The sequence below is a fragment of the Equus caballus genome, chromosome 7 (assembly GCF_041296265.1).
Source record: "Equus caballus isolate H_3958 breed thoroughbred chromosome 7, TB-T2T, whole genome shotgun sequence".
NCBI lineage: Eukaryota > Metazoa > Chordata > Mammalia > Perissodactyla > Equidae > Equus > Equus caballus.
Window position 1 is genome coordinate 67,311,896 of NC_091690.1, and position 13,119 is coordinate 67,325,014.

Here is a 13,119-nt window from a genome sequence, read left to right on the forward strand (position 1 = left end):
ATATAATGTTATAACCCAATGTTACTGTAATTAAAAAATAAATAAATAAAATTGAAAAAAGAAAGTTCAAATCCCAAATCTGCAACTGTCTACCTTCACGGCCTTGGAGTACTTAAACTCTTTGTTCTTCAGTTCTGTCAACCATGAAACCATGACCACAATACCTATTTGTGCGAATGCATCATCTAGAATGATTTCAAGAACACGCAATAGAATATGTGGCTAGACATGGCTTCCACAAGAAGAGCCTTTAATTAACTCACTTAAATCCAAAAGTAGGCTTTTCCAGGTTGATTCATCAAGCCACTCATGGATATCAGGGTTCTGGGTCAGCTTCTCTATTTTGTTTTGCTTTCCTTTGATTTCTCTTCATGGTTGAAATGATTGTCCTAGCTCCAACATCAGATCCTCACGTAACAACACCCAAAACAGGAAGGAGGGCTTGGCTGCTCGCCTTGTGCATCTTTCACTCTCTTTTTAACAGGGAAGAGTAGAGAAGTCTTCCAGAGCCTCTAGCAAACTTCTCCTTCGTTTCCTTGGCCAAACGTGATCACATGCCCATGTCTACGTAAGCCACTGGCAATGGAGAACAGGGGTGTCATGATCAGTTTAGAGTATTTATAGGTTATGCTCTAAGGCTAAGATTGGAGTCCTTCTTTAAGCACCTCTCAACTTACATACGAAAAAAATGTGGGTTCTATGAGCAAGGCAAGAGGGTGGAACAATGACTGCTGAGGAGATACCCAGTTGGTCTGCCACAGAAGGGTTTTGTGTGTCCGATTAGCAAGGTTGAAGGTTGAGAGGCTAGCGTAGCACCAGGCATACACTGAATGCCCCACACTGTCACCAGCTTTGTAAGTTAGACCAGCCTCCACTAATGTTGTGACTTTAGGCACACCATTTAAACATTCCAAGCCGATTGCCTCATCTTCAAATTGAGGATAAGAATTGTTACTCCACAGGGTTGTTGAGAAGGTCAAAAATGAAAGAATATCTAGGAAAGGGTTTTGTAAGTTATTGAGCTCTATGGAAATGTAAAGGATCATGTGTAACATTTAGACTCAAAGCTTCAAATTTACTTAAAGCAGGCTCAGACTACAACGTCACAACAGATACTTGTGAAAAGCTGATAACTGAGTGTAAGATGTTCACGTTTGCCAATGTGATGCCAATATATAGAACACCAGTCATCTCATTGTTCTGAAGATTTAAAAATAAATTCCAGCTTTTGTTCTGGGCCACCCTGTACCTAAATATAGTGCGATGCAGAAGAAAAAATTCCTGTGCATTGACACTGACACACAAAAAAGATTAACTTCTTTGCTGCTTTCTTTATCCAAATCCACCCTTGCAACTCAGCGCGTGAAATTGCTAATAATGTCAGTTGGCTCTCTGCTCCCCAAGTCCTTGTGCTCCAAGTCCGCACAGAAAGGCCAAGGTTTCTGACATCCAGTTGTGAGAGTACCTACTGTGTCCCAGATGCCTTAAATGTATGCATTTCCTGTAATGTCCTCAAGAATTCTACAAGATGCTTATTTTTATTCCCATTTTGGGGGCAGAAAACCAAGACTCATTGAGATTACTGAAATCTCATAGCTAGGAAAAGAGGGAGCCCACATTTTGACTCAGTGCACCCCACCTCGAAAGTTTATGCCGTTTCTACTATTCCTCTTTTTTTCCACCTTTTCCATAAAGTCCTTCTGAACTAAACATGATGAAGATGATATTTCCCCTCCTGGCTTCTTTGTCTTACCCACCTACATAACCAATTCTACACACACTCAGTTTGCTCTAGAACTCCATTTGAGAGAATTTCTAATAGAGACACCCTCCAAAGCTTAGAATGCACTATAAGACAGCCCATGTGCACACAGACCTTGGGATGCAGAAATATTTATTGGAACATGATCCCTAGGGCAGGAACACAGATGACTATCTTATAATGAGATCCTAAAATTCACATATTCAGTCTTAAGAGTTTCTAAGAAATCTTAATTATCTTACATACTGAGTTATTGCATTTAATACTCCCCATATTGGTGTGGAAAATCTTGTTATTCCCATTTTATATAAAACTGAGACTCAGAGAGACTATGTGATACTCCCAATATCACTCAATTTAAAGGATGTATTAGTTATCAATTGCCATAATAGTGCTGCATAACGAACAACCTCTAACCCTCAGTGGCATGCAGCAGTATTTGTCTGTCATGTGCTGGGGACATCTGGGGTTGACTAGATGATCCTGCTGGTTTGGGCTGGGCCCACTTTATACCTAAGAGATGGCTGGCTGTTGGCTGATCTAGAGGGAGGTTAGTGCAAAGTTATAAGAGAAAAAGATGTGCTTATAATGACACATAAAATATTGGACCTATCATTGTGATTCACCACTAGAAATTTTTAAAATATCATTAATATTTTCTAAATACGTTTGCAATAGATATACCACTGCAAAAGCAGGTCAACACAAAGCAAGGTCATTTCTACAGTAATACTCCAAATTATAAAGACGCTATCAGTGTGACTGCCAGACTGCAATCTACTCTGCAAAGTATCCCCTGCAGTGTCTGGGAGCTCCTAAGCCTTATATGGCCTTGTGCTCATGAACCAGTCTTCTTGCCACAGTAATACCAGTGGCATTCATCACGTCCTTCCTCTGCTTGAAGCCAGCTAAAGGAGCCTCTCTGTTGTTACTATCAAGGAGATTCCTTATCACAGACCTGGGTCTCTGTGACGAGTCCTCTTTCCTGTTGCTTCTGAAGATGTCACTCCCAGGTATGTCAGACAGGTGCCAGGGTCTACCCAGAGGTGACCTGAGGCCCTTCTCCAGCTCTGTGCTACACTTTAACACCAAGACCGTAAGGCTCTCTGGGTCTGCCTAGGGCCTTCTGCTTCTGTCTATTGCTCAACTGCTGCAAGAATTCCACGAGAGAAAGAGAAGAAGAAAATAAGTAAGCAGCTTATAAACACAGCTCCAGCTTAAGGAAACAATTTATGATCCCAAATGCAACAGCTGCTTCCGGGTTAATGGTAGCTTCATGCTGCGCCACAACAGAGGGTGGGCATCTGCTCCACATCTGCATTACTAAAGGGCCTATTTTTTATTTAATTCTTTTTTTTATATATAATACCTACCCTGGGGGTTCCCAGTATTAAGCCTGGTCCATTCTGATAATTTATGCCAAAGCAGAAAGAAGAAAAGTTTGTCTAGAAGTAAATGTAATTCTCCACTTCTAGAGACTCCAACTTCATGTTTTACTGAACAATTATCTGTTCTATCATAATCTATCTTTATTCCATCTACATTTTTCTATCCTGGTTACATTCATATCAAATTTTCAAAACCTTAGGGTCTGGTCTTGACTAAGACACCTATTTCTAAGTGATAAGAGTGTGGGTAATATTGTGGAGAGGTGGTGCCAAGGTAGTTTTCATCATGTCTTTTTGCCTGGAAGTCCTCACCAAGTGACCCAGTTTATTCATTGTGTTGACAAGAAGGCTGTTAGGAATTCATCTGCTACACTTCTAATTTTCTGGGCTTAAGGCATAGAGGTTGATTTATCTAACATAAAAAGTTAAAGGTAGATGCTGTTGACATTGGTTCATTGCTTCAATAGCATCACCTTAGCCTCTCCCTCTGTATCCCAAGATGGCGGCTCCAGCATTCAGCGTCCATCCATATTTCATCCAGGAAGGGTAGAAGGAAAAGGGAGGAGGTACCAGCTGTATCGCTATGTTTTTATTAAGAAAACCAAAAGCTTTCTTAAAACACCCCAACAAACTTCAGTTTCTATGTTGGTGACCAAAACTGAGTCCCTTGGCTACTGGAGACTTCAAAGCAGTCAGGGAAGGTGAGTAGTGGGTTCGGTTGGCCCCCAAGATGGAGGCAGACAAAGGAGAAGGTGGTGGGGACTGGATGCTGAGGTCACTGGACCAGGGTCCTGCTGAGAACAGAGGGATCACAGCTCAATTCTGAATTTCAAATACAGATTATTTCAAAGTCATAATAAGACAATAATCTTTATATTCAAGTTTGTTGGGAGAAAAAAAAAGGAGGTGCTCTCTAAAGTATCAAAGTTTTCCATTACACAGTAATACCAAAGCTTGATCAACTAAGGTCATTGCTTTCTAACAACGGGGAAAGGAAATAAACGTTCAAACAGCCGTAAGGAAATCTCAGGGTTAAGTTAACACTGCCCAACTCCCTCGACCTTGACCAAGGTTGGAGGAAGAGCAGTGATGGAAACCTTGAGAGAAATCCTAGAGGGACTAAGGGAGGATCGTACAACACCTGAGCTGACACCTGCAGTAGACTTGTTCAGGCTGCTGTACTCCGGCCTTCCTGTGCCTTGTAAAGAAATGTGTACGTGGGCCCCAGACTGGTCACCAAGACACACCTACTGGCACTGATGGTGTGGAAGGAAATTATAGCCAGAACCAGATGTTAAATGTAGTTAGGCTTGTTAAAAGTAGTTTTCACAATCTACTTAAGGTAAAGCTGGTGGCATAGTGAAGCGCTTACAAATCTTGCTAAGTTTCCACTGGGGCTTCTGAACTGAGCGAATAATGCCTCATCCCCAAATTCATGTCCTTCCAAAACCTCAGAATGTGACCTAATTTGGAAATAAGGTCCTTGCTGATGTAGTTAATTAAGATGAGGTCATAGCAGTGGGCCCTTAACGCAATATGACTGGTGTCCTTATAAGAAGAGGAGAAGAGATACAGAGGGTCAAACACAGACAGGGAAAATGATGTGAAAACGTACAGGAGAACGTCATGAGATGACAGGGGCAGAGACTGGCATTATGCAGCTGCAAGCCAAGGAATGCCAAGGACTGCCAACAACTGCCAGAAGCTAGGAAAAAGCAAGGAACAGATTTTTCCCTAGGGTCTCCAGTGAGCAGAGCATGGTCTTGCCTAATCCTTGATCTCAGACTTCTGACCTCCAGAACTGTGAGACACTGCATTTCTGTAAGCCACCTCATTTGGGGTACTTTGTTATGGCAGCCCTGGGAAACTAATTCAACTTTCTACAACCTTACAGTACCTTACACTGGACAGGCCGACACCACTGCAACTGCCTCAAGCACATCTCTTTCTGCCAACTCTCGAGTGTTGCTCACCCATCAGAGGGTTCAGTTTCCCCAAGACTTTAGTCCAGTGCCCTATGGGGCCTCTTCAGTGCTCTCCTTGCCCACAGAGTCTATCCTGCTGGAGAGAAAGTATAGCAGAAGGAGCACAGGCAACTGCCAACATAGCTTTTCTACAGAAAATTATCTATAGCTAACCACCTCCCAAGAATTCTCCAAGAGCAGGAATGTGGCTGTGCTTGACAATTTAGATGCCCCTGTCATAGAGCTCCCTCTCGATTGCAGTTGACACCAATGGTCACCAAACCCTATCGTTTCTAGCTCCTAATCTGTCTCTTCTCACTCCTTTCCCCCTCTGCCCTCTGCTATTGCCCCATTTAAAATCCTCACTTTCTCTCACTTCTAAAAGGTATCACTGACTCAAGTCTCACTCTTCCTAAATTGGTCCTTTGTGTTATAGCCACAGTAATTTTTCTATAGCAAGGCTTTATCATTTGATGTCCTCGTACAATACCCTTCAGTGGCTTCTCATTGACTTCCATCCAAAATCCAAACACCTACTGAGTCCGTGTCAGTTCAGCTTATCCAGGAAGCAGACACCAAGACAGGATTGGAAGTGTAAGACATTTGTGGAGGGAAGTAACCGTGAGGGATAGGGGAAGAGAAATTAGCGTGGGCAGGGAGAGCGTCAGACTGTGGTGCAGATCTGACACCTGTGAAGGGGAAGGGAAGGAAGGAGGATGGAGTAGGAAGCGCTGAAAACTGCAGTGCAGCTCTGAGAAAGTCATGGCCAGGCGAACTGGGCAGCCCCAGTGCAACGATTGGCCTTTAGAGGAGTCTTGTGCTGGATGGGAATGGCCAGCTCTAGTACCACCACTGTGTTCAGACATTGGCTGGGAGCATCCCTGGGAGAGTGAGGCCTCAGTGCCACAGCAGGAAACTGTCAATGAGCTAACATTCCTCACAGCAGGTTTTCTCTTAATAGAACTGGATGGCACACTCTCAGGGCTGCCACAAAATCAAACAAGGGTCTCCATCATCTGGTCCTTGCAAATGACCCCAAACTCACCTCTTACAGCTCCATGATGTAAACTCTGGGTCCAGCTATTAAGGTAGAATGGGTCATAGTCTCTTGCTTTGACACCTCTGTGCAGACACTATTACTCTCTGCCTGAACTACCCTCCACCTCCCACCTAGTTACCTGGCTGACTGCTCCTCCTATGTCTCTAATTCTGTTTATGCATCTATTTCCCACCATTAGACCGTGAATTTCTTGAGGGCAGGGATTTCTCTGTTCATATATTCATTCCCTTTTGAAAAACACAAGTCCTTAAACTTGGTTGAGAGTTCAATAAATGATAGATGGATGGATGAATAAAAATACGTCCTGTAAAATATCATAACGTCCCTATGTCAGAGATGTTTGGAAGTAGCACAGTCCAGCCTTTGGCAGGAAAATTTCTAATCTATCCCAGACAGGTGAGAATCTCTGAAACTTTTAACATTAGCAAGAGAGAGAGATTTCTCCAATACTGCCAGTGAACGTGTTTCTTAATGTCTAACTTCAATCTCCCCTAATGTCATTGTTAAGCCTACGAACCAAATTAAGAATAATGCCAGCAATTCTCAGACAACAACTTATCGTGCTCATTCTAAAGCAACAAATATATCCATTATCCTTGAAACACAAGTAAATAACTGACCAGCATAATTGTATCTGTCTATACAAGTGACAAAATTAAAACTAATGCTGCACCATGGCATGACAATTAGCTTAGTGTGAGTAATCTAGGTTACTTTTATATTTCTGTTGTCGAGGCCAATCATCCTTTGTTTCCACACGTATTTTCTGCCTTCTTTGAAGTCGTCAGTGCCATCAGACTTGCTAGAAGTCTCACAAGTAGGCCTGGTTTTTATAATATCAGTCATGTTCCTACACTGTCACCAGCAGCGAAGATAAAAGCTAACAAAGGATGATCTTCCTCAAGAAATATATAAGCAGAATCGTAACAACTAATTTTGTTCATTGTTCCCTGTAGACATTAGAGGCACTCTGTGGGCTATTTCTTCTTTAGCTAGAATATAACCACAGGCAGCGGGCCTGGATGGGTGGGATCCAGAGGAGGACAGATGAATGGAGAGGGTCCAGTGCTGTGACTCCATGTGGTTGTGGACACACGGGGGGGCACTATTGGGGAACCTCCAGAAGTCATGAGGGAAAACTGGGGAGGAGCCATAAAACGAATGAGATTTTATAAAACATCAAACAAAAGAGGGGCCAGCCTGGTGGTGCAGCGGTTAAGTGCACACATTCCACTTCTCAGCGGCCCGGGGTTTGCAGGTTGGGATCCCAGGTGCGGACATGGCACCACTTGGCACACCATGCTGTGGTAGTCGTCCCACATATAAAGTAGAGGAAGATGGGCATGGATGTTAGCTCAGGGCTAGGCTTCCTCAGCAAAAAGAGGAGGACTGGCAGCAGTTAAGCTCAGGGCTAATCTTCATCAGAAAAAAAACACAAAAATAACAGCAAAAAAATCAGCATAAAGAAGCATATCCTTATTTTGTCCTAGATTAATGAGATCTGAGTTATGCTTACAAAACCTCGAGCTTTTCTAAATGCTACAAAACATGAGCGCATATGCTCCCTCAGCTCCACTTTTTGCAAATCTTCACCCAGTGATGCCACTGCCGGTGGCCAGGTGAACAGGACAGCCCACAGCTACACAAGTGGGGAAGATGACATCAGCAGGAGGGCATCTTAAGGAATTGCTTATGGAATGTTGAAATAAATACAGATTGGGACTACGGCATTACAGGAACGTCAGGATCACTGGATCTAGTTGAAGGTGCATCTTTTCAAAGGGTTTGCTTTGCGGTCAAGTGAAGGCTGCATCATCCCCTATTTACAGGGAGCTCTTAAGACACTTTGCTAGTTGTTAAAGCCATTTTGGTTTTCACTGGTTTCCACGACAATCTGTTTGTTCTATATTTTTCTTCTTGCCCTCTCTTCTCCTTAGTTCTCTTTTTCTTTCTTTTTTTTCCTTTTTCTTCCTCCTTGTCTTACTCCTTTTTCCTTCCCGTCCTCCATTCCCCTTCAAAACTCCAAAGCCCTGTTATTTTGAAAGTATCAGAAAGCCAGTTATTTTAGCAAAAAATATTTATCAGCATGTATTTCTAGAGATGTGTAAATGGAGACATAGACTCCAAGAAGGGGGCTCCTTAGCGTCCAGAAGAGCCACAGCCAGTTCAAACATGGCTGAGAAGCTGTTGTGTGTCTGGCCCTGGGCCGTGTGCTGGGGCAGGGAGATGAGTGAGAACTGGTTCCTGCTCAGATACAAGTAAGTGTAGTGGGACAAGGACTATGTTAGAAGCATACACTGCTGTATTGTGTATGTTGTGGAAGGACGTGAGAAAAGAGTCCCAAGAATTCCTTCTCGGAAGTAACACTTGAGATGAACCTTCATTTAAATATTAGTGGTTGGCAGGCAAAGAGAAGAGAGAGTCTTACGTCAATAGAAGAGCATGAGCAAAGGCACAGAGAGAGAAATAAGTAGTTCAAGATAAGTAGCTTCGTAAATAAGGAATTGGTAAACAGACTGGAAAAGGAGGCAGGGTTCAGGTCACAAGGAATATTGTGGTTCTACCTAAAGGCTTGAATTATCCAGTAGGCCATGAGGAATCACTGAAGCCGTTTCAGAGTAAGGGTGACTTTATCCAGTTGTCACCGTGGAAAGATCACTCTGGCAACTGTAGGATGGATGGGTGGAGGAGGAGGAGCATGGAGTCTGAAGATGGGGATATCACTGAAGGAACTATTGGAATATCCCAAGGTGAGATGATGAGTCTGAAGTAGGTAGCGGATAAAGGATGGGGATAACATGAAAACTGTGCAGGACTTGAGGAGCAATAGATGTAGGGTTGACAGAGGAGAGAGTTCTGGTTTGGGGACTATTTACTGATGGGAAATATGGGAACAGGAGAAAGTCTGACACGAGGGGAGGGAGAAAAAGGAGTTGAATTTAATTCTGGCCAAGTGAAGAAGTCTAAAAGGCAGTTGTTATTGATCAGCTGCTGAAAAAAAGAAGACTAATGAGGAAAAAGAGATTCAGAGTCATCAGTCTAGACATGGTCTTGAAGCCCTGAGGTTGGAGGAGTCACTGTGTGTGGAAATCATTGCCTTCTCTCATCTCAGGTTAAACACAACCAATGCCCTCTTTTTCAATTATGATAATCACTAACATATGTAGAGTCCTTAACAGCCCACAAAGTACTTTCATAACCCTTATTTTCTTTGAGTCTTGTCCCTTATACAACTCTCCCTTGTATGTATTATCCCACTATGCACACCAGGGAAATGAGGTTGAGAGGTCAAGGGGTGTTCTCTGTGTCACACAACTAATAAGTGGAGGAGCTCTGGCCTTAAATTCTTGACATGTTCGGTTTCATTTTGTTTTGATTTCCCTCCTAACACTATAAGTTGAAAGAAGCATGTTGTGTATCCTTGAGTTATGCCTGGCACAGGGTATAGCATACAACAAATAATAAATAGTCATATCATAAAGTAATACATTTCTTGTCATCATTTTGAAACTATATTCCTGTAGCTAGTTTCCCCAGGTTTATTTTGAATCAAACAGTTTCACAGCTCAAAGGGGTAGTAGTCTGAGCCAAACCGATTGCTTCTTCCTGTACGTGTAGATGACATTGTTCATTCTTTTATTATAGAACTTGGCATACTGAATTGTGATCATTTGCCTGTGTGTCTGTTTCCTGTTTTAGACTGTGGGCTTTTGGAGGGCAAGAGTGCTGTAAATTAATAATTAAACTTCTCATTTGCTCAGTTAAGTGATTGTCAATGGCCACTCCCCTCCTGGACCCATTCCTGGCCACAGCCACTCTGATACTCTCTTCTGAAACTGACACAACCCTCCGTTGCAGTAATTAGATTACTCAAGTGTACTTGTCTGGTTGCACCTCCCTTATAAGACTGTGAGCTCCTCAAGACAGAGATCATGTCATTTTGTATCTAAGTCCCCAGTGCTGAGATGCAAACAATTACATGGCAGAAAGTTAATTACTTCCATGGAGACCTATGCATGAGATGAAATCAATACTTATCCATTGAATAAATGAATGAGCAAATGCAAGATAAATTTAGTTCTAAAACGTCAGAGTGGGGACCTTAGAAACTGTTTAGTTCCTCCTCTTCATTTGCAGATGATAAAATAAGGTCTAGAAAAGATAAGAAGATGATATTTCCAGGTCTCACACATCCAGTCAGTGGCTCCAAGACCCTTGCCCCTACAGTATGCAGGGAGTGAACTGAGGCATAAAAACTGAAAAGGAAGAAGTACATACTAAAAATACTCTACGTCTGCAGAACCTAGCAGGGCATACAGAGAAGGGGAGAGAAGCGAATATAAAATAGCATGGCCATGATTGCCAATTAAGTGAAGATGAATGAATAGAGCAATTCATCCTTTCAAGCTGAGGCAGGCTTTGGCTGCAAGAGAGGCTTGAGGCTTTAAATCTTCTCAAAGATGTATATTGCTTTATCAAGACAACAACAACAACAACAAAACCCAAACAGCTTTCAGTGTTTACATTTCAACACAGAATTAGAGGCAATGTTTAAATGCTACAAGTACCAGCAAGGCCAGCAGCAATTACAGGGTGGTTTCCCTGGTTCTTCCTTGAGGCTCTTGGGAGGTAGAGCACCCAGAGCCAGAGAAACTGCTAATAGACCCATGCCTTGAGTGCTCAATACATGCTAAGCATCATTAACTAATTCGACCTTACAATGACCCCATGCGATAATATTATCCGTATTTTATATATGAGGTAACTGATACCCAGGTTACCCTTGGTCACATAGTTGGTAAATGTGGAGCACCAGGATTTACTCTTAAATATTTCTGATTCCAAACCCGTACAGTAAACCACCCTAATGATGCTGAAGACCAATCTAACCATTCCTGCTTGCCTGAAACCCAACCCGATGGCCCCTTTGGTGAGCTGGAATGCCTTCCCTGGGTCATCCCTGCCTCTTTCTCTTCACAAAGGGAACACTGATAAACATTTCAAGTTTCTGGAAAAGGCATTAGAAAGTAAAGGCATAGAAATATTTGGGAGGAGATTGGGAAAGGGAAGAAGAAAGAATAAAAAAAGATGCACAAATCACATATATGTCTCTGGTAATTACGAACATGCTAATAATTAACTTTTAGTGGAGCCCTTTGCAGTCTTGGAAGGAAGGGCTATCCAAACTCGAATCACATTTCATCCTTACAGTGACCTGGAAGAAGACAGAGCTGGTCTTCTTTCTCCATTCCGTAAAAGAGGAACCTGAAGCTAATGGCTTTAAAATGTTGCCCAGGATGAGCTAACAGAGGTGGGACTCGACCTTAAGGCTCTGGACCCACAGCCCATGCTCACTCATTCCTGCTACCTAGAGCAGAGTCTTCAGGCGTGAAGAAAACAGAAAGGAAAATTGACATCTATTCAGCATCCATTGTCTGCCAAGGACTTGGCTAATCCACATTCCACAAGGTAACTCGTTGAATGATCTCAACGCTATTATCATCTCTGTTTTACAGATGAGGAAACTGAAGGTTGGAAAACTATCCCTGCTACCTGGCTAGTAAGAGACAGATAGACCCAAAAACCTGGACTCAGCTACTATACCTGGCTGCCTCCAGCAGTCAGCTTCCCTCTCCATCAAGAGAGTGCACCACAGCTGGCTGTTCACATCCCAGGGGAAACACCTGGGACTCTAGAGTAGGGTGCAGTAAATGAGCCCACTGGGCTTTCCTCTCAGAGTTGTCTTCAGAACCAGTCTCTTGCCTTCTTTCATATGTACCTATAAATCTTTTTTCTCTTCCTACTTCTTCTGTCTTTGCAGTTCGTATTTTTAGTAACCCCATTTTATAGAAGAGGGAACTGAGGTTCCAAGAGGTGAAGTAACTGAACGGAAGGTCATTCAGCAGGTGTGCAGCAAAGTCAGCGTTCATGCCCCAGAGAATCTGCCCCTGCGACCATGACCTGCTTCCAACATGTTGAACTTAGATGAATCTGATACAGGTCTCTTTCTCCAGTCAAGGTTCTATCATATTTTCTTGAGGATAAGCCAAGTTCTTCATAAGCCATCTCCTAATGCCTCATTTTCCTTTCTGTAGATGCCTAACCCTATCACTACGTTGATCTTTCCCTAATCCGTGAGTTATACCCCGAAACCACCCCGTTAGAGAATTTGTGGTGAGAGAGTTTATGAGCATATGTAAAAAAAAAAAAAAGAATTTATAAGTGTATTTGAGTGATTTCTTTTTTTACTAGTATAAAATGGCAAAAAGTGAAACAGGTATATTTGTTCCACAAGCTTGCATTTGCCAGAAATGTCACATTATTTTTCTAAGATTAGATTAAATGTGACTTTGATGTCATCCCAGCACACTGGCAGAAAAGTCAGGGCAGTCATTTTGAGAGTTTCCTCTTTTTTCACCTTCTCTCCACCATCTTTTCTCTGGACCATTACAGATGCCTTCTAATAGGCTCCTTGCTGGGGTCTTGCCATTCTTAGATCCATCATCTAAAGTGCAGGCAGAGGAAGATGCCCTTCTTGAAACCCTTCTACTCCTCACCTCCCCCGATTATCTCCTGCCTCTTCCTGCCTTGCGCTTTATGATATCGTGACACCTGCTTGTACCTCACACTTTCCCTGTCTTTTCTCATGCTGTTCTCTCAGCTAGGCATGACCGTCCCATATGTCTGCATTTGTCTAAAATACAGGCAGGGCACCATGGTGCCCATAAATTCTAGTGTCAAGTTGCTGGAGTTTAGATTCTAGTTCTGCCACTTACTAGTCGTTTGACCCTAGCTAAGCCATGTAAGCTTTCTGTGCTGTGATTCTGTCATCTGTAAAAAGAAGAGATAATAACACCCACTTCATAATGTTACCTGGAGGTTCCATGAGCCAAGGCATGTAAAAGCACCTGGATTACTGCCTGGCACACAGTTAGTGCACAGTAA

The 13,119-nt window shown here is 42.7% G+C and overlaps 1 protein-coding gene across 4 annotated transcripts in view; it reads left to right on the plus strand.

Moving 5' to 3' along the window:
* The window catches only part of TENM4 (teneurin transmembrane protein 4), a 2,707,421-nt gene that overhangs the window by 1,617,690 nt on the left and 1,076,612 nt on the right, over positions 1-13,119 (plus strand). The gene's annotated exons all lie outside the window — the stretch shown is intronic.